At 33.9% G+C, this 23275-nt stretch overlaps 1 protein-coding gene across 1 annotated transcript in view; it reads right to left on the bottom strand.

Annotated features, from left to right (window-relative positions):
* Positions 1–22911, bottom strand: part of LOC101899655 (protein hunchback-like) — a 33133-nt gene extending 10222 nt beyond the window's left edge. The window contains exon 1 of the mRNA XM_005188921.4: positions 21973–22911. The gene's annotated coding sequence lies outside the window, so the exon portion shown is untranslated. The remainder of the gene's footprint in view (positions 1–21972) is intronic.
* Between the last annotated feature and the right edge of the window lie 364 nt (positions 22912–23275).

The following is a 23275-nucleotide window of genomic DNA, read 5'->3' as shown; positions in this document are numbered from 1 at the left end:
CGCTTCCCCTTCACTCTGTTGTTGGCGGTGGGTGGGTATTTTTAAAAAGGAAAACAACAGCAACAATACCTGCAAGGGTTTGGAGGGGATTGATTCAGAGTGAGTGCGTTAAGGTGTGGGAATTATTTTTGGAGATTGGGTGGCAGGAAAGGACTTTTGTTGAACAGATTTACATGCAGGTTTTTGAGAAGAAGAAGTTAGTTGAATGATTTCAAAATTAACCAGTAACGAAAGTCTTAAAGTCGGGCGGGGCCGACTTTATGATACCCTACACCACTTTGCTAATTTAGTAGAGCTCCGCATAATTCAATCATACACGCTATGATTATATTTATAATTTAAAGTTCAAAGGACTAAATATGCCGAAGCATTTGTATCTTTTAGCTATAGCTATATCTGAAGCGATCTTCACCAAATTTGACATACTAGCTTCTAGACTCAATTCGGTCGTAAGTGCCAAATTTCATCCAATTTGGACAAATATTAGACGTTTGGTGCTCAATTAAAGGTAAATCGGATAAAGATATATATGGGAGCTATATCCAAATCTGAACCGATCTCGATAAAATTTGCAAAGATATTTCTGAGCTATATTTGATATATTTCCCTGAATAACGTTGTTACGGAGTGCATATTACGGCTGCGGAGGACAAAAATAACAAATCGGAAGAACAGTATATATGGGAGCTATAGCTATATCTGAACCGATCTTCACCAAATTTTACATACTAGCTTCTAGACTTAATTCGATTGTAAGTGACAAATTCCATCTCATTTGGACAAATATTAGACGTTTGGTGCACAATCGAAGGTAAATCGGACGAAGTTATGTATGGGAGCTATATTCAAATCTGAACCGATCTCGATAACATTTTGCAAAAGTATTTCTGAGCTGTATTTGATATATTTCCCTGAATAACGTTGTTACGGAGTGCATATTACGGATGTGGGTAATAAATACAACAAATCGGATAAACAATATATATGAGAGTTATATATATCTGAAACGATTTCGATCAAATTTGGCATACTTATTTTCAGGCCTAATTTGGTTGTATGTGCAAAATTCCATACTATTCGGGCTGATATTATACGTTTGGTGCACAATCGAAGGCAAATCGGACGAAGATATATATGGGAGCTATATCTAAATTTTGACCGATTATCTCCAATTTCAATAGGGTTCGTCCTTGGGCCAAATAAATGTTTTGTGCAAAATTTCATCTCAATCGGATAATAAATGCGACCTGCATTTTGTTCATAAGAATACATGGCCAGACGGACGGTCGGACATACATAAATCGACTCAGAATGTGATTCTATGCAGATTATCAAAAGGAACTATGGGTCTATCTCGTCTCCTTTTGCCTGTTACAGACAACTGCACAAAGACATAATACCCTGACCACCTTGTGGTGTAGGGTATAAAAATCGGCTAAAAATAAAGGGCCATGAAAATCCACATTAGTCTTTCGAAAAAATATTTCAAAAAGACCCTAATAGTCCTTGAAATTTTACAGGACCTCTGAGATAATATAAAAAAATATTTTTACTGCTCTAATGCATACAGGATGAGATAAAAAAAACTGCAACTACGGCAAACGCCATAATTTTTACATTTTTTTTAATTTTATTCAATGAAAGCAAAAAATGTCGGAAATAGCATCTAATTTTAGAAAGTTTAGATTTGTTCGAATTGGTCACCTTTGGCACGAATTATGGCCTGCCAACACTCAATGAAACCATCACATGCTGACCGAATGTTGCTCTGCGGTATTTTGGCCTATTGCCGGCGAAGTGCTTGCCGCTTGAGGTGATCGACACTTTGGTATTTTTTAGTGCCAACCTTGCTTTCCAAAATACTCCAGACACAATAGTCCAATGGATTGGTATCCAGAGATTTTGGTGGCCATTGTGGGCTGGAATTGAAGCGAGGAACCTCATTTTGTAATCATTCTTAGGTGGCGCGTGCTGAGCGCTGAGTCCTGTTGGAATATCCAAGGCCTGCGGCCAAAATGTATGCCTGTCCAAGACTTAAATACACCCTCCAGAATATTTTCGCGATAATATTCGGCATTTATTCTGTCGATAAATACGAGCGGAGCAGAGAGCGACCATCAGCTGTTATGGTGGCCCACACCATCAAAAAGGTTGGCGTGCCCATGGCTTTAATACACCCTCCAGAATATTTTCGCGATAATATTCGGCATTTTTTCTGATGCCACGCTTGATTAATACGAGGGGAGAGCGACCATCGGCTGTTATGGCGGTCCACACCATCACCATGGCAGGCGCTTGAGTTCTGGTGGCCAACCGAAGGTGCACATTTTCAGCTGACCTCTTTCGCAGCAACAAGTAAACACGATCATTTTGTTTGTTTACAAACTGCTGGACAACGAATTTTTTCTCATCGGAGACCAAACCAACCAAATTCGGCAGTTCACCACTTTCGGCCAAGCGAAGCAATTCTTTAGCTCTTTTGAGTCTATTTTCTTTCTGTTGCGGTGTAAGTTCTTGCACTTTTTGGAATTTCAATGGCTTTAGTCCGAGCTCATTTTTCAATATTTGCCTAATGGAATATTCCGATATGTTCAGCTCACGGGTCATTTTTCGGCCACTGCGACGCGGGTTTTGATCAAATCGCTGCTTCTTTATTTTTCGAACCATTTCTGCTGATGTTGCTGTTTTCTTTCGTCCACTTCTACTTCCTTGACGTCGGACTACGCTACCAGTATCACGGTAATGAGCGATGGTACGAGACACAAGAGATTTATTCATATTTAAATGCTGGAGTGCTCTAACGATAGCCACTTGTGGTTTTCCAGCCAAATATAAAGAAATCACACTCGAATCACGCTTGAATTCCATCACGAATAACTTTTTTTCTGGAAAATTCTCACAAAAATGCTTTTGTACGCTTGTAAACAATATAATGAGCTATCACTGGAATAATTTTAACAGCTGTCGGACGAGTGGCTTGCACATGACAGCAGTCTAAAGTTGGTTGCAGTTTTTTCATATCACCCTGTATACCTTGTTATTGTCTAAAATTATAATTTCGATTAGTTACAAACGGAGTGACGAATCCCATACTATGAGCGGTGGAGTGTAAAAAAATGTAACCCACGTTAGATGATCGGATGGCCTTCGATAACATATTATTTAAAAATCCACAAGTATAGCTCTGAGTTACCCTTATAGAATATTTTCCTTAAAAATACTCAGAAAATCCAAGTTTTGGGGTCGGAAGGTCCTTAAAAAAATATTCTGTCAAATAACCAGGCTTAGGGTGCTTGCAAGAAACCCACAATTACGCGTCTTGGATGCCTTCAAAATATTATTTTTATAATTTCAGGTTCTAGCCATTAGAAAGCCAATGGAAGAAGAAAACAAAAACAACAACAACAAAAACTAATTGCCAATTTGTCAACATCATAATTTTGAAACTGAAGAGTGTAGATATTTTGGCATTTCGTGGGCCAAATTCAGTTTTGTTAGAATTTTAATTCCTTCTTCTGTTGGCCGGCAATTTCTATTCTTCAAAATTTTTTTGTATTTTTTTTTTCATTTTTTTTGTATTTATTTCTTTTGTCACATTTAAAATATATTTTTAACAAAATATTATGTCCACACTCAGCACCAGCCAGCCAGCCAGTAAGAAAGAAAGAAATTAATTGTCGATTTTAATTGTTTCGAATATTTTCCGCAAAAATTTGTAAATGCGTCGAAAAACATGAATTTACAACATGTTTTTGTTGTTTCACCTTTTTTTTCTTTTGTATAAAAATAAAATTAAATTTGAAATTTTGGCCAAAAATAATGACAAAAAAATTGAATTCATTATTTTTTTTTTTTTTTTTTGGAAATTAAATTAAATTTTTGTTGGGGGAAGGGGATTTAATTTTTCTTTGATGCAATTTTTTGAATTTTAAAAAAATTTCAACCCATTAAAAGAAGTGATTTTGCAATATTTAAAAAGTTAGGTTAGGATCTCTTTTAAAAAATAATACCCCAGTGGTCATGAAGGACAGGTATGTTCAGGACAATTCTTCAAGCTTGTATTTTATAAAAATATTATTTCTATATTTTTAAGAACCACTAAACCGCAGATTTTTATAGGACATGAAATTTTTTGAAATAAGAATCATCAGACTACCAAACGAGGATTTTTTTAAGAATATTTTTTCAAGGATCAAATGTGAGTTTTTTTATAACGAATTATTTTTTCAGATTTCAAAATATATATTTTTTAAGAATCCACAGATTTATGACGGCGATTACCGTAAAGGAATACTTTTAAAGGACTTCTAGGACTAAGATTGTGATTTTTTGGGAAATATAATTCCAAGAACCAATGGAGTTTTTCTTTTTTTTGAGGGAAAAGTTTTGGCTTAAACGTGTATATTTCAAGGAGTATTTTTCAAGAATCAACAGATCAATGGTGGGGGATCAAAAACAACTTGATGAACTATCGGGACTTAACTCGTGGGTTTTTCATGGACGCCAGGCCAAATTGGAAAATTTTGCCAGGAACTTTTGTTAAGAAAATCGTGAATTTTTCAAAGAAAACATTTGAAAGAACTATATTCTGCAATTTTTCTAAAAAAAAACAATTCTAAAGGACTTCCAGGTCATAAATATAAATGCGGATTTTATAGAAATTTTTGAAGAAACTTAGGGAAAATCTTAGATTTTGGAAAAAAAGAAACTTCCTTTCTTCCCACTTCCCACACTAATATCTAATCTAATAACCTTAGCCATATGGCTAGAGAGGTTATATATCATTTGATACGGCCAAAAAGGTGCCTCATCGAAGTAACGGTTTTAGAGCCTAGGTTTCTTTGGACCCAATCCTTTTCAAAAATCTTAAAATTTGGAAAAAAAAAAAAGAACCTTCCTAGGTGCTTGGCAATGTTTTCCCACTTCCCACACTAATATCTAATCTAATAACCTTAGCCATATGGCTAGACAGGATATATATCATTTGATACGGCCAAAAAGGTGCCTCATCGAAATAACGGTTTTAGAGCCTAGGTCTCTTTGGACCCAATCCGTTTCAGGACATTTGGAGAAGATCTAGCGATGTCCGTTCGTTCGTCTGTCTGGCTAGTGCGCATGATAACTCCTACAGGGAGTATCCGATTTAGTCCAAACTTGGTGCATCGTAATATTTTTGTCAAACTTAGATCGAGTTCGGAGATGGGCAATATTGGTCCTCTTCTTCTGCTACCTGCCCAACAAAACGTCGCAATATTCAAAAACAAAAAATATATATATTTCATTGCAGACAGATAAAGGATGATCCGATTTTGCTCCAACTTTGCAAACCCTAATATTCGCATCGGTGCTGGGTGAGGTGCGCAAATGAAGGGTAAAATTTTTGAATAATTATAACTCGCATACAATTTGATATAAGAGTCCAATTGTTCTGAAATTACATACATCACAATATTTTTATTAACCCAAGATCTGGTGTGAAGTTGAGCAATATCGGTCCACTCCTTCTAGTACCTTCCCCACATAGGGTAAAATTTTGAATATCCATGAAGCTGATAAAACGCAAAATTAATATTCGATTCCATTCAGACTTGGCACATCTCAATATGTCCATCACTAGCATCTTTAGAACTGTTCATTATAAAGAAGGTAGAGATCGGACAACTCCTTCTGGTACCTCCCCCACAAAGGGTCAAAGTTTCGAATAAGCAAAACGATCATAAAATCCGAAATAAGTATCCGGTTCTCTTCATATTTGGCACATCCCATTATTTTTACATACATAAGATCTGGTGTGGAGATGGGATATATCGGTCCACTCTTTCTGGTACCTCCCCACATAGGGTAAAAAATTTTGAATATCCATGAAGCTGATAAAACGCTAGATTAACATTCGATTTCATTTAGACTATCAATACAAAATCTCTTATAAAGAGGTAACGTAAAGCCATTGCACGTACAATCAGATTGGACCTGAAAATTAGTATGCAAAATTTGATCGAAATCGGTTCAGATCTAACTATAGCTCCCATATATATTGTTCATCCGATTTGTTATATTTGTCCTCCGCAGCCGTAATATGCACTCTGTAGCAACAATATTTGGGGAAATATAGCAAATACAGCTCAGAAATACATTTGCTAAATTTTATCAAGATCGGTTCAGATTTGGATATAGCTCCCACACATAACTTCGTCCGATTTACATTTTATTGTGCACCAAACGTCTAATATTTGCCCAAATGGGATGAAATTTGACACTTTCGACCGAATTGAGTCTAGAAGCTAGTATGTCAAATTTGGTGAAGATCGGTTCAGATATAGCTATAGCTCCCACATATACTGTTCATCCGATTTGTCATATTTGTTACCCACAGCCGTAATATGCACTCCGTAACAACGATATTCAGGAAAATATATAAAATACAGCTCAGAAATATCTTTGCCAAATTTTATTGAGATCGGTTCCGATTTGGATATATATATTTTTAAATTAATTTCGCACCAAATGCGCAATACAAGTCCGAATTTAAAAGATACAAATGCTTCGGCATATTTAGTCCTCTGAAGATTAAATTATAATTATAATCATAGCGTGTGTGATTGAATTCTCTCATAAAAACTTTTAATTGTTATGCGCAGCTCTTCTAAATAAGCAAAGTGGTGTAGGGTATAATAAAGTCGGACCGCCCGACTTTAAGACTTTCTTTACTGGTTTGCTTTCATTGAATGAAATTTAAAAAAAAAAATTAAATATTATGGCGTTTGACTTTGTTGCAGTTTTTTTTATCTTACCCCGTATAATCTCGGATTTTTTAATAAAAAAAATTCCAAAGGACCTCCAGGTCATAATTGTGGATTTTTTTTTCTTAACGGATTTTCATGGAAAAATATTTTACAAAGAAAAATTTTAGAAAAAAAATTAAAAACCTTCCCAGGAGATTGGCAATGTGTTACCACTTCCCACACCAAAATCTAATTTTTAATTTCAAAATATTTTTTTGTTTAAAAATTTTCGGAAAAAAATAAATATTCGCCCCCAAAATCATCGCCTGGGATATCTGTTAAATATCAGCTATTACTTCGTAAGGTTGTTTTCATTATTTATTAAAAAGGCATTCTTTCAATGATAATGAAATGAAAGAACTTAAAAATATTTACATGTTTTTCACAAAAACCAAAACAAAAAAAAAAAAAAAAAACAATAGCAACAACAACATTACACCGAGAGATATGCAGTTTTTCCTAATATTCACTCGGTGAATATTTATGTTAAAGTTGTTGTTGCTGTTGCTGGCGATTCAAAATTTAGAGGCCAAGTGTAAAATTAATATTAGGACGTCAAAAATGCAAACAAAAAACGCTGCTGCTGATGAAACCGAAGAAAAAACCGCGGCGCACACAAAAAATATCGACATTAATATTAAGACAAAAAAAAATTAGAAAACTGTAGGTTGGTGGGTGCACTGAACGTAGAGAGTGGGCCGGTCAGTCAGCCGGCCTGTCGGTCGGTCAGTCAGCCATTCAGTTCTTGTGTATGAATTACTGCCCCTGCTGCCTTCATTCTCTGTAAATATTACACAGGACAGTACAGGAGGAGGTGGGCGAGAGAGAGAGAGAGTATGCAGCAGATAATGGCAACAGTTGCAGTATTGAAAGAATTATTTCGTTTAGATTTTCAAAAAAATTTGTTGGTGTTGCTGTTTTCTTATTTCGCACACACAGGCACACACACCCGCCGACATACGCTCGCCCAAAAAACTCAAAACATGTGCCTGCAATTTTCTTTCTTAAAAATGTTCTTCGTGTGGTGTTTGTTGTTGCTGTTTTCGATGAGAAATAGTTTTTCCTTTCCGTTGTTGTAAATTTTCCTCCAAAAAAAAAAAAAAAAAAATAGAAAAAAAAAACGAAGAAGAATGTATTGACTTGAAATGTAAATAAATGATTTTTAGATTTAGAATGAGCACCTTGCATTGCTAAAAAATAAATATCCATTGGGAGACAGACGTGTTTGAAAAATAATGGTCGACATTTTAAACATGCTACAGATTTTCAGCAGATCATCGGTAGATAAATTATACTTCAGAATTTTCCCTACATGCATTTCATAGCCTTCGTAGAGGTCTTTGGAAACAGAAATTCATTAAAAAGTCTCCTATAAACCTTAGATCCTAAAATACAAACTCTAGCCTTCCATACAAGCCTAACAAGCCTTGTTGAAATACATTTTCAAGCTTCCCTAAAGTGAGCCAAAACCTTCCTTACAAACCCAAAATTGTTGAATTGAAATCCTATTTCGATTTTAATCGATGGATTTTCATAACTTCCTTACAAATCCAAATTGTTGATCAAGCCATTTTCGAGACAGTCTAACAAGCCGCACAATGCCTTACAAGCCAAACACTGCGACACCTAAATATTGTTTTTTTTTTTTTAATTTTAAATCAAGTAGCTTTAAAAAGCAGGAAGTCGTAAGCCATTCAAAAGAAAACCTTTAATTTAATTTTCTGGTCTCAAGCCTAACAAGTCATAAATGCCATGTCATTTTCAAGCTTTCCAGAAAACCTCAAATAAATTTATTTTAAAACCCTTCGTAAAAAATCCAAATTCGTTACCAAGTCATAAATGTATAATTCATTTTCTAGACTGCCTAACAAGCCCCAAATTGTCTTACAAGCCCTACATTATGACATCTAAATATTGAATTTTTAAATGCAAATAAAGCGTTCATAGCAAACAGCTAAGACCATTAAAGGGCAAACCTTTAAATTCAATCCCCAGCCTTAAAACCAAAACCCAAGCCTAACAAGCCATAAATGTCATGTATCTTCAAGCTTTCCAAAGAACCCCTTCAACTATTTCTACTCTAAAATTAAGGATTTGAAATAACTTTTTTTAAAACCCATCGTAAATATATTATTAAGTCATAAATGTTTAATTGATTTTCCAACAAGCCTAACAAGCCCCACACTGAGACACCTAATTTGTGAATTTTTAAATGCAGATCAGGTGTTCTTAGCAAGCAGCTAATCGTAAACCTCAGACCATTAAATGGCACATCTTCAATTTCATTTCCCAGACTTAAAGCCAAGACCCAAGCCTAACCAGCCATAAATGTCATGTCATTTTCAAGCTTTGCAAAGAAGTCCTAAAATTATTTTCAAACTTTTTTTTAAATTATTTTTAGCAATTTAAAATTGAGGATTAATTAGTATCGTTTTTCCAAAAATTGATTTTTAAACCAACGTTACAAACCCAAAATATTTATAAAGTCATAAATGCTTAAATAAATGCTAGACAGTCTAAGAGGTCGCCCAATGCATTACAAGCCAAACACTGTGACACTTAATTCTTGATTTTTTTTTTAATGTCTAATCAAGTCTTATTAACAGTAAATCTTAAAGCTAAGAACATTAAAGTGCAGACCTTTAATTTTATTTTTTAGCCTTAAAATCCCAAGCCTAACAAGCCATTAATGTCATAACATTTTCATGCTTTCCAAAAAAGACCTACAACAATTTCTACTCCAAAATAGAGGATCTGAAATTCATATCGCCTTTCAATATATTGGTTTTACATCACAAAACCCAAATTAGTTATCAAGTCATAACAAATGATTAATTAATTTTCTAGACTGCCTAACAAGCCGCATAATGTCATAGAAGCCAAAAACTGTGACATCTAAATCGTGATTTTTTTAATTTTAAATTAATTTCAGTTATTTGATGTTGAGCCTTTTCAAAAAGCTAAAATGCATATTTATTGATTTGATTAAATTGATTTTATAAGTTAAAAAAGTTAAAGCCCAAAACTAAAAAAACAAGCCATATATGTCAAATTCAAGTCAAACAATGTCTTATAAGCCAAGCGCTGTCAACTTAATCATGAATACATTCAATTTGTTCTTAACAATATTCCAATGTTCTTAACAACCACTAAATCGTAAAGCATAGACCGAAAATAGCTTTGAGCTTTCTTAACAAATCCAAATTGATAATCAAGCCACATATTTCAATTAATTTCAAGCTATCCTAACATGACCCACACTGTGACATAAATCGAGACTTTAAATTATTTTTTTTTAAATTTCTCCTAAATTTTTAAATTTCTCATTTTTAAGCCTTCTTTGGATTCTAAAGAAGTTCTTTCTACTCCTTGCCAACAAATCCAAATTATTAATCAAGCCATAAATGTATTATTAATTGTCAACACTGCCTAACAAGCCCTACGCTGTTGCCTTAGTCGTGAATCCTTCACGCGTCCTTAAATAGCACCTCATGAGATTAAGTCTTATTAACACAACCAGTACATTGTAAAACTCAGACCATTAAAGGGCAAATCTTTCATTTCATTTCCCAGCCTTAAAACCAAGACCCAAGCCTAACAAGCCATAATTGTCATGCCATTTTTAAGCTTTCCGAAGAATCCCCAAAAATGTTCTTATTACAAAATTGAGGATTTGAAATGCAAAAAGATTCTAAACAAAATGATTTTAAAACCTTCGTAAAAAACCCAAATTAGTTATCAAGCCATAAATGTTGAATTCATTTTCAAGACAGCCTAACAAGCCGCACAATGCCTTACAAGCCAAAGAATGCGACACCTAACTGGGTAATTTTTTATTTCAAATCAAGTTTTCTTAACAAATCTTAAAGCTAAGACCATTAAACGAGTCGCCTTTAAAAACATTGCTACACTTACGACAAAGCTTCAAGCCAAATAAACTATAATCATGCCATTTTCAAGATTTTTAAAGAAACTCCCTATTATAACTTCTTGCTAACAGTTCTGAAATTGAGGATTTCAAATTCTTATCAAATTATAATAAATTGATTTTATACATTTATAACAAACCCAACTTAATAATCAAATCATACATGTTTAATTCATGTTCAAGACTGTCTTTTAAGCCCTATAGTTTCAACTAAATCGAGAATCGCGATTAAATCAATTTTCTAGCCATAGATCCAAGACTATCAAGCCATAACATATATTTTCTTATGCTTTCCTAAGAAGCCCTAAATCCTTCCCTGTCTACACTTACATCCGTCTACACTTTACTACAAGCCGTAAATCCTGCCAAGTTTCAATCTCTCCAAAGAGGTCCTAAAATTATTTCACTACAAAATTAAGGATTTAAAATACAAACAAGCTCATTTTTAAATTAATTTTTAGAATATTTGAATATTCAAACGCATTTTCAAACTTTGTACAGGTAATTTTCCAGCATATTTGTCAAGTTCTTAATTTTTTTTAAATACACACTTTCAAGTCTTCCTAATTTATTATATTATATTTTTAAATACGCCTAACAAGTCCTTAAAGTGCATGTTTTCAATTCATATTCAAGCCGCGCAAACTAGCCATGTATGAGTGTGATTTCGAGTCTCCCTAACACAAAATAATATTACAATATAATATAAAATAAACAGTTGACTTGTAACAATCTTTAAATCGTTAATTTGAATCTCGATTGTCAAGCCTGCCAAACAAGTTCTTAACGTGCAATTTTCAATTCATTTTCAAGCCACCCAAACAAGCCTAAGGCAGTACACTAGCCCAGCTCTCTATAAAAAAATTAATGCCAAATTTTAATTAGATTTAATTGTAGCTTTTTAACAATCCCTAAAACGTGGATTTAACTCTCGATTGTCAAGCCTGCTAAACAAGCCATTAACGTGCAATTTTCAATTCATATTCAAGCCTTCCAAACAAGCCTAATCAAGTACATTAGCATGGCTCCCTATTATAAATTTAATGCCGAATTTTTAATTATTGAATTGTAGATTTTTAACAATCCCTAAAACCTGGATTTGACTCTTGATTGTCATGCCTACCAAATAAAGAAAGAAAGTGAAATTTTCAATTTATATTCATGTCTCCCAAAAAAGTCTTGACCTGTACATTAACATGACTCCCTAACAAAAAATCAATGGCGAATTAGAACAAATGTAATGGTGGATTCTTAAAAGTCTTTGAATGGTAAATTCAAAATTTATTTCCAAACTTTCCAAACAGGACCTAACCTGGGTAATTTTCAATAAATATTCAAGCCTTCCAAATATGCAAGTCTTCGTACAGGTTTATCGAAATATCCTTATTTTGTTTTAAAAGTTTAAATTATTTCTATATGTGTCATATGCCACTCCCTCCCACCCATGACCTTGACTTAGGGTAGGGTGCCCATGCAATATTCTGGTGCATTAAAAAAATATTTACGCCTTTGGCATTGCAATATAAAAACTATTTTTCTTTTTTTCAACAGTATCTTTTTTGTTTCTGGTAATTTTCCCACAAAAAGTTCCCATACACTAGTGAGCCCCTACAATCCTTCTTACATATGAACGTGTTCGCTATATATTATAAATAATATTTTGTTTATTTTAAAAAAATTCTATATTTTTTTCTTGTTTCTGGGTGGGGTGTTGGAAGGATTTAGAATTTTTTTTTTTTTTTTGTAAAATTTCTAAAATAAACCTACCAAAAGACGTAAATGCTGAAAATTTATGCATTTTTTACAATTAGCCAAATGCAGAAGCCAAAAAAAAAATGTGGCAAATGAAACAAAAGAAATGGGGAATGTATTGGGTTTTTCGTTTTTTTTGTTGATTGAAATGATGGTGGTATTGGAAAAAATGTGGGGTGATGGGAAGAAAATCGTCTTGCTGGGAAAGTGGCAGGAGAGAGAGAGTGTTTATTGGGAAAAGTAAGGAAAATGAGAGATATTTGAGATGAAAAAAACGAAACATGGGATATAAATTCATAAAATTTGGCATCAAAGAAATAACTTTCTAAGGATAGTCAGGAATATTATTTAAAATAGACTTTCTTGATAGTCATGAAGAATTAAGTCTTAATAAGCCCTTCAAGCCTCCAAACAAGCCATTGATTGTATTTTTATACCCTCCACAATACATAGTATGATGGGTATATAAAGTTCGTCATTCCGTTTGTAACTCATCGAAATAATAATTTTAGACATAATAAAGAATACGGGGTGAGATGAAAAAACTGCAACCAACTTCAGACTGCTGTCATTTCTAAGCAACTCGTCCGACAGCTGTTAAAGTTATTCCAGTGACAGGTTATTATATTGTTTACAAGCGTACAAAAGCATGTTGGTGAGAATTTTCCAGAGAAAAAGTTATTCGTGATGGAATTCAAGCGTGATAGTGCGATTACTTTATATTTGGCTGGAAAACCACAAGTGGCTATGGTTAGGTCACTCCAGCATTTAAATGTGAATAAATCTTTTGTGTCTCGTACCATCACTCGTTACCGTGATACTGGTAGTGTAGCCCGACGTCAAGGACGGGAGTGGAAGTAGACGGAAGAAACCTGCAAATCACCAGAAATGGTTCGAAAAAGCGACTTGATCGAAACCCGCATCGCAGTGACCGAAAAATGGCTCGTGGCCTGAACATATCGCAATATTCCATTCGGCAAATATTGAAAAATGAGCTCGGGGTAATGCCATTGAAATTCCAAAAAGTGCAAGAACTTACACTGCAACAGAAAGAAAATAGACTCAAAAGATCTAAACAGTTGCTTCGCTTGGCCTAAAGAAGTGATGAGCCGAATTTGGTTGGTTTGGTCCCGATGAGTAAACATTCATTGTCCAGCAGTTTGTAAACAAACAAAATGATCGTGTTTACTTGCCAAAGAGATCAGCTGAAAATGTGCACCTTCGGTTGGGCACCAGAACTCAAGCGCCGGCCATGGTGATGGTGTGGGCCGCCATAACAGCCGATGGTCGCTCTCCACTTGTATTAATCGACCTTGCCGTCGACCTTATCGCGAAAATATTCTGGAGGGTGTATTAAAGCCTTGGACACTCAAACATTTTGGCCGCAGACCTTGAACACTCCAACAGGACTCAGCGCTATCGCACTCACCACCCAGGAATGGTGACAAAATGAGGTTCTTTGCTTCATTTCCAGCGCAAAATGGCTACCAAAATCTCTGGATACCAAACCGTTGGACTATTGTGTCTGGAGTATTTTTTGGAAAGCAAGGTTGGCACTAAAAAATACCAAAGTGTCGATCACCTCAAGCAAGCGCTTTGCCGGGAATGGCCCAAAATACAGCAGAGCAACATTCGGGCAGTGTGTGTCGGTTTCATTGGCCGTTTGAAGGCCATAATTCGTGGCAAAGGTCACCTTTGTTGCAGTTTTTTTCTTATCTCACCCTGTAGAGTTCGTAATGGGAACTTCAGTCTATGACAGAAGATTATCTATGCAGATCCAGGTTTTCGTAAAGCCCCCATATATCAGTACCTCCCGATATTTTGATGATTTTAGCGACATTATTCACCAGAATACTTTCAAATTTGGTATTTGAAGTTAGAAATAGATACTACAGCCTCTGACAGAAAATTGTCTATGTAGGTCCAGGTCCTTGTATAGGCCCCAATATTCGGTATTTTGATGACTTTAGCGACATATTCACCGGAATTATTTCAAATTTGGTATTAGAATTTGGTAATGGATAGCTTATGACAGAAAATTGTCTGTGCAGGTCTACGTCTTCGTATAGCCCCCATATAAGAGTACCTCCCGATATTCGGTATTTTGGTGATTTAAGCGACATTATTCACCGGAATTGTTTCAAATTTGGTATTTGAAGTTCGAAATAGATATTACAGCCTAAGACAGAAGATTGTCTGTACAGGTCCACCTCTTCGTATAGCCCCCATATAATGATACCTCCCCATATTCGGTATTTTGATGATTTTAGCGACATTATTCACCGGAATTGTTTCATATTTGGCATTTGAAGTTCGGATACTACAGCCTAAGACAGAAAATTGTCTATGTAGGTCAGGTTTTCGTATGGGTCTCATATATCAGTACCTTTCTATATTCGGTATTTTTACGATTTAAGTGACTTTATTCATCGGAATTGTTTCAAATTTTGTATTTGAAGTTCGAAATAGAAACTGCAACCTAAGACAGAAAATGAGCCATGTAGGTTCACGTCATGGTATATCCCCCATATAACGGTACGTCCCGATATTCGGTATTTTCATGATTTTAGTGATATTATTCATTGGAGTTGTTTCAAATTTGGTATTAGAAGTTCGTAATGGATACTACAGCCTAAGACAGAAAATTGTCTATGCAGGTCCACCTCTTCGTATAGCCCCCATATAACGGTACCTCCCGATATGCGGTATTTTGATGATTTTGGGTTCAATATTCACCGAAATTGTTTGAAATTTCGTATTTCAAGTTTCTAATAGGTCCTACAGCCTGTGGCAGAAAATTATCTATACTGGTCCAGGTCTTTGTATAGCGCAGATATAGCGGTAGCTTCCTAAATTCGATATTTTGACGATTTTAGCAACATTATTCACCGAATTTTTTTTCAAGTTTCGTATTTGAATGGCTTATGAGAAAAGATGCTTATACAGGTCCATGTCTTCGTATAGACCCCAACATAACGGCTGTATTCGGTATTTTCAGAATTTTAACGAATTTTTTTTTTTTGAAAATTTCTTTCGTTCCAAATGGGTAAGGGTGTTCAAAGTTCGGTCCGGTCGAACTTATTGCTTTTTTACTTGTTTTAATATAATCCTTCTCGAATTGATACAATGTTATATAGTATTAAAGATAAAAACATCTCCGTCAAATTTAGGGAAAGTCGACTCAGAATTGGTTCGACTCCCATATATTGGTTCCCCCTGAAACCAAAGTTTAACTGCTCTAAAGCCAAAGGGTGATAGGTGGTACTTCATCTACTTCAAATAAATTACATAATTTGTTACGGAAGTTCTACTAAAAATGCCAAGAGGGTGTAGGGTATCATAAAGTCTGCCCGCCTGACTTGAGATATTTCCTTACTGGTTTTCAAGCTTCCAAAATAATTTCAACTATTTCAAGCTTCCAAAACAAGCCTTTGATAGTCAGTTTTCACAGGCATTTCCAAATCGTCACAATTCCCAAAATTTTCTATTTTTTTGTTATTTCCCAACCTCCCAAACAATCGTCAGTGTTGGAATACGTTCCCAAGCCTTTTAAGATATTATAGAATATTTTGTAGATTTTTGTAGAATAAAATACCTCGGTCTTTTCTACTTCGGTACCCTTCCCACAGGTAGTTTTCAGCAGCATATTACATTTGACATTTTTTGGCAATCAAAACTGCTCATATAATTTTCTTCTGCTGATGCGATTAAAGAGCTGATGATAGCATATTTAACATAATTCAAGGAGCAGGGATGGGGAAACGGTTATGGTGGGGATTACATCAAAGGAAAGTACAACCGCAATATTACCATTTGTCTTTATTAAATTTTGACACTAGGAACCCTGAACTTTTCTTATATTTTGTTTAACATCATCCCGCCTTGTTAGCTACACCCCCAATTTTACACGTTTTCAATCATTCAAAAATTCAACAAAGAAACCCAAAAAGTAAACAAAAAATATTTTTTTGTGAAACAGAAAAAAGTCATGCAGCTCTTTAAATATGATTAATTAGTTCCGCCATATTTTACCCAAAAAAATCCTAAAATTAAATATACCCTTCCTCCTCCCTTTTTTACCACCGCCCTGCTATACATTTTCTCTCTTTAGGTTATTTTTGTTTGCGATTTTAGATTTGATCAACACGTCAACGAAAAAATGAAACAATTAAATTTTAAGACATTATCATAAATACTTTTTGACGAAGACACCAAAAACAACAATAACAACAGCATCATCATTGTAAATTTTACAAAAAAAAATAAAAATTTTACAAAAAAAAAAAAACAAAAACAGAAATTAGAAACAAAAAAATACATGAAAAGAACTGACAAAAATTAAGGCATTTTTCGGACACAACAAAAAAGAGGCGCGCAAAATTTTTTCATTACGGCACAAGAAAAAAAATTGAAAAAAAAAATAAGAAAAAATAAAACCTACTGGCAGGCGCTGTGAGACTGACAAAAAAACGATAAATCAACTTTACAGCAAAAAATCAAAAAACAAAAAATACAAAAATGAATTAAATAAAAAATCCTATGCATGTGTGCAGCACAAAACACAGAGAAACGAAGATTACCAATGTTAATAAAAATAACCAACTGATAAATGCTGTTTTAAATAGTGGCCAAATGTTGTTGTTGATGTTTTTTCTTTTTTTTAAATTTTTATAAAAATATTCATTATCAATGACTAAGTAAATATGGCCTTCAGAAGGTCGTCTATATTAAAGAACGAATTTTTTGTTATCTTTAGGTGCAGGAAAGACAGGTATGATTTTGAAATTTTTTTAGAGGACTTTTGCACAAGAAACCCTCCTAAGGTGGTCACTTGCGGGAGACATCAAGATTTTTTGTATATATAGTTCCTTATATTCTATATATATTAAGGAGTAGTAAAATAACTGACTAACTTCTGGATTTGTGGAAATTCGAACTAAAAGGGTACGAAAAGTACTAAAATTGAGTCAGAAATTCACTGATTGATTGCAGGACAGATCCAACAAAGGGTTTTTGGAAATACGAAAATAAAATTACGAAAAGTTGTAAAATGGTACGATTTGGTATTATGTGAACGGATAGAGCTAAAAAGAGAGAATCGATGTTGGGAAGCAAGTTTGACGGTGGTTTTGCAAATGTATACTAAGTGTGCGAACTGTACTAAATGGAAAAAAAATGTATTGTAGTTTGAAATGTTGTATTGCGGTCCCTGTTGGCGGTAGGTTTGTGATAAAGAGGTGGTTGAGAACATGCGTACAACAAATGTACGAAAATTACTAAATAGTACTAGATTGGGTACACTTTCGTATTGCGTGATAATTGCTAATTGCTTGAAATCTGAAATTTGATAATAGGGTCGCTGTTTATGTTTAGCCTGGGCATATGGAGGTAGTTTTGGAAATGTGTACTACAATTGTACGAATGATACTAAATGGTACTATTTTTTTGTATTGGGTGTAGAGATAGACATAAAACTCTGAAATTTAATATTTAGATTACAGATGGTATCTGTATTTAAAATTTTACGGAAGTTTGGAAATGTGTCCTATATTTGACCGAATTGTAGAAAGTAGTACTAATATCAAATGGCTGATGACCAATTGGGTGAAGGAATTGAACTAGGATCCCGAAATTTGATATTGAGGTCTTTGTTCAAAAATTACTAAATAATACTAACCTTGGTATTGGGTGAAGGAATAGAGACGAAATTTTATAAAAACGTCACTGTTGTTGTCTATGGTTAAAGGTATGTAGGTGTTTTTGGATGTGTGTTTTATAAATATACGTCAAATACCAAAAAGTTACTAAATTTGGTCTTGATGGAAGGGAGAGGATATAATTCTGAAATTTGATATTGAGGTCTTGAGGTTGAGGTTCTGATTGGTATCTGTTGGTGTCCCTGTTGATATGGGGGTTTTGCAAGTGCATACTCTAAATGTTCGAACAGTACTAAATGGTACTTATTTTGGATCACTTTTAGTGTCTAGCTGACATTTGATATTAAGGTCACTGTTGGTTTCCAGGGCTAATATATGGAGACGTTGAAATAGTTTTGAACAGAAAAATTGGATGTGGGCAATGGTTTTACTAATGTCCTCCTGGGTAAACATTAAAATGAAATATTTTTAAGACCTTTTGGTGTAACAGGTAAACATTTACCCATTATTCTTTCCGCAAAGAAAAATCTTGAATAATGTATAAAACCTTGAAAGTCTGAAAATTTGGTAGGAGGTAGTAAGACTTAACACGTAATGTCGAAGCGGGTTTTAAAGGCGGATTTCTCACTGACGAAGTTGCGAGAACTTTCTACTACTATTATCAAATTTAGATCTAGTTCGGAAATGAGCAATATCGACCCCCTCCTTCTGTTATCTTCCCGAACAAAAGTTAATTTTTTTACAGAAAATAATTGTTTGTCCTCGTCATGTAGACAATATCCCTACATAGAATTGTGAATATAGGTCCAAGTTTTGGTATAGTCCCCATATGACTATACCTCTAGGTATTCGGTTTTTTTTTTTTTATGATTTGTGTCACACTTTTCATCGGAAATTTTTCAAATTTAGTATTTAGATTTCGTAGTGGATACTACATCATACGAGAGAAAATTGCTTTTACAGGTCCACATGTTTGTACAGCCTCCATATAATGGTACCTCCCAATATTCGGATTTTTTTAAGAATTTTAGCGACATTATTCACCGGAATCGTTTCAAATTTCGTATTTTAAATTCGTAATGGGTGCTACAGCCTGTGACCGGAAATTGCATATGTAGGTCCAGGTCTTCGTATATCCCCCATATGAATGTATCTCCAGTTATTCGGTATTTAGATGACTTTGGCGACATTATTCCTCGGAATGGTTTCAAATTTCGCATTTGAAGTTCGTAATCGATACTACATTATATAACAAAAAAATTGCCTATACAGGTCCACATCTTCATATAGCCCCCATATAACGGTATTTCCCACTATTCGGTATTTTGATGATTTTAACTACGTTTTTCATCGGAACTATTAGAAACTTGGTGTTTGCACCACCTTTGCTGGCTGCAGAGGTCCACATTTTCTTATATCCCCATAACACCTGATATTGGGCATTTTTAATGGATTTTCTTCATTTAAATTTTAAAATGTTTTCCCAATCTGTTAAAGGTATTAAAAGTTTGGCTCGGCCGAACTGTTTTCTTTCTGTTTTTTTTATAAATATTTTCCCCTTAAATTTTTGAAAACAAAAATTCCGATTCCAATTTTATCACACATTTTGCAACATTTCTATGATTTTCAAAAAATAATATTCGCAATATTTTCCGGTATGCTCAGCCATATTCCTTCAACTTATCCTTTCAATCAGATATGGGCCAATCACGAAATAAGCACTAGTTGTGAAAAAAAAAACACTAGATTGCGGAAGCTTTAAAAATATTAGATCAGCCTTAGTATTTTAAACCAGGGAAGTATCCATTTATGAAGAAAAAAATTCGTGGGATGAAAATATAAAATTTTCCACATAAAATCTCTAAAAAAATATCCATAGACCCTCACCTGGCATCTAAACTAAATGTTGATGTGGAAGACCTTCTGATTTCTAGAAGAATTTAAGTAGAATCTGAGAAGCAATTTCTTGAGATACAGAGACAAATTTTTGATCTTCGATGTTGAAATCTCGATAATTCTCTCTGAAACTAAAATAACACCAACATAATCTGGCCTGATATTATAAATCATAGCTGAAAGCCATTTCCAAATGACCTAGATTTCCACACCCGGTATGTGATCGAAATGCTTCATTTTTTTGGTTATTTAAAAATTGGTTAATTAACAGTTTTTATTGAGTTTTATATGATAATGATGTCCATAGTTCAAACAGGGAGCGGTTTATTTGTCCTTTTTTTATTTGTCCACCTCCTAACCTAAAATTGCATTTCGAAAATTTTAATATTTCAAATTTTGAAAATTTTGATTTCGAGGAAGCAGGGAGATCTCTCCCAAAATCGGATAATTATAATTAATCATTAATATAATTTTAATTAATTTAATATAATTTTTATTAAATTTCTAACTTTAATAATTTATTTAAGTTCCCCTTTTACTCCAATAACCCAAAATTGCATTTCGAAATTCTAATATTTCAAATTTTGAAAATTATGATTTCGAGGGAAGCACGGAGATCTTCATTCTCTAATTATGTTTTCCTAATTATTCATATAAGGATAATCTGGTCAGATATTATAAATCATGGCTGAAAGCCATTTCCAAATGATCTAGATTTCCACACCTGGTATGTGATCGAAACGCTTAATTTTTTGGTTATTTAAAAATAAGTTGAGCAACAGCTTCCATTGAGGTCCATATGAGAATGATGTCAATAGTTCAAACAAGGAGCGATATATTTGCCCCTTTTCCACCTCGTAACCTAAAATTCCATTTCGAAAATTTTAATGTTTCAAATTTGGAAAATTATGATTTCGAAAAAAAAATTCTCCCAAAATCGGATAATTATAAATATAATTTTAATAATTTAATATAATTTTAATTAAATTTCTAACATTAATAATTTATTTATTTAAGTTCCCCTTTTACTCCAATAACCTAGAATTGCATTTCGAAAATTTTAATATTTCAAATTTTGAAAGTTTTGATTTAAAAAAAAAAAAAATTCTCCCAAAATCGGATAATTATAAATATAATTTTATTAGTTTAATATAATTTTAATTAAATTTCTAACATTAATAATTTATTTAAGTTAAGTTCCCCTTTTACTCCAATAACCTGAAATTGCATTTCGAAATTCTAATATTTCAAATTTTGAAAATTATGATTTCGAGGGAAGCACGGAGATCTTCATTCCCTAATTATATTTTCCTAATTTTTCATATAATTTTAATTTTATATAATTTTCCGAACATTAATAATTTATTTACTTAAATTCCCTCCATACCCCAAATACAGGGTATTGAACTTGAAACAAATTAAAATTTTATGGGTAATCTCTAAATAATTCTATGCAACAAAGTTTGGGTTTGAGTTCGATGGTTGTAAAGGTGTCTGTCTGTCTGTGCTGTGTTGTGAAAAGAAACTAAATGTCCGAAACGAAAAAGCTTTGTTTTTAGAAAAATCAACATTTGAAGGTTAACCTGTTCCACACAGGATCGACAACATACACAACCGAACGCACATGCAGGCAGGCAGGCTAAACACAAAGCAGCAGACAAACGACAGACAGAACGACCAATCGACCAACCAACAGATGCATGTTGTGGCCAAGTAGCCAGCCGGTCAGTGTGAGTGACCGACTGACAGACAGAGTCTGGTGAGGAGAATGATGTTGGAGGAGAAGGTAAGGACGATGATGATAATGAAGAAGAAGGATTTAAATACAATGTCGATGATGAAGAGAGCAAAGAAGAAGATGATGATGTTGTTGATAATAATGATGTTATGAAGTTAAGGATTCAAAATAAAGTTTTTGTTGTTTTGAGGAAAATGTGCTCATGTTTTTAATATTTACCTTCTTGAAGAGTCCAGGAGGAAAGTTTCCTTGACTCTCTCTCTATTTCTGTGTGATGTTGTGATTTATTTTTGTTGTTATGTTTTTTTTTTGCTTGGGTACCGGACACCAAATCCTTTTTTTCCTTTTACTTTCAATGTTGTTGTTGGGTTTACAGCCAAAGGGGGTTGTTTTTGCTTTCTTCAATGGAACAAATTTTCAAAACTTAATTTTCTGCTTTCTTTGTAACCTCTGGCATGTAATGAGATTTGTTTTTGGCTTTTTTTCAGATTTTTTTTGGTCCCAAAATGGAAAGGTTTTTTTTTGGGGTTGCTTAAGAATCTCAAGAAGCAAGGGAAGGGGGGTTACAGCAGTCCAAAATTGAAAGGGTTTTCCATTTCAATGTTTGTCAAGTGTCAAAAACAAGTTTTCTTGAGAATTTTTGAATTTTTTGTTAGAGTGATTTTAAGTTTTAGCGTTTTTTTTTTCTTTTTGAAATTCTATTCCAAATATTTCCTTTTTCGTTTAGTTTCTAGTCTCACGCATGACCGGACAAAAAGGAATTGCCACAACAACAACAAAAAAACAGAACTTTGCACACCAACAAATTTTGCGTTTTGTTTTTTTTTTTCTCAAAAACAGCGGCACGAATAGAACGCGGGGGGAAAGCGAAACACACGGTTAATGGCAGCAGCAGCACCACCAGACTCGGGGACTCGACAAGACTCACACACGTAGGGCAAACAATGACAAGGGCGGGAGCGGGGGGATCCCGGCGCACAAAACACAAACTAACCGCAGACAAAAAAAAATTTACTGTTATTTTTTTCCAAACGAGGGAAATTTCAATAAATTTCCTCTTTTTTTTTGTTTGACAACTTTTTTCTTAACAAAATTTTCAAAATTGTTTCTTTTTCTGGTTACAAGGACTCACATAAAAATTTCAAAAATTTTTTAAAATAAATAAATATTCGATTTTTTATTAAATTTTATATTTTTGTGTTTTTTTCTAAATTATTTTTTTTTGTATTTTTTTTTTAATTTTCGTTTTGTGTTTTCTCGGTTTTTTTGACTATTTTTCCTAATTTTGTCTGCACATCCTTAACGTTTGGAGGCTCTGAGCGCGACTAATGCCAAGTTTTGCTCAACGCCGCTAAAAGTACGGAACAAAATTAACTAAACACAACTAACTAATGTGTAATGTGAATTTGCTCCCAAAACGTAGCCAAAAACATAGACGACAACAATAACAAAAGGCTGCTTGTTCTCTCCCCCCATTGGATGCCGACAATGAAAAGGCAAATCTCAACTCATGGCATCTCAG

The sequence above is a fragment of the Musca domestica genome, unplaced genomic scaffold (assembly GCF_030504385.1).
Source record: "Musca domestica strain aabys unplaced genomic scaffold, Musca_domestica.polishedcontigs.V.1.1 261, whole genome shotgun sequence".
NCBI classification, from domain to species: Eukaryota; Metazoa; Arthropoda; class Insecta; order Diptera; family Muscidae; genus Musca; species Musca domestica.
The sequence above is the reverse complement of the archived record's forward strand: the minus strand, read 5'-3'. Positions and strand labels throughout refer to the sequence as shown.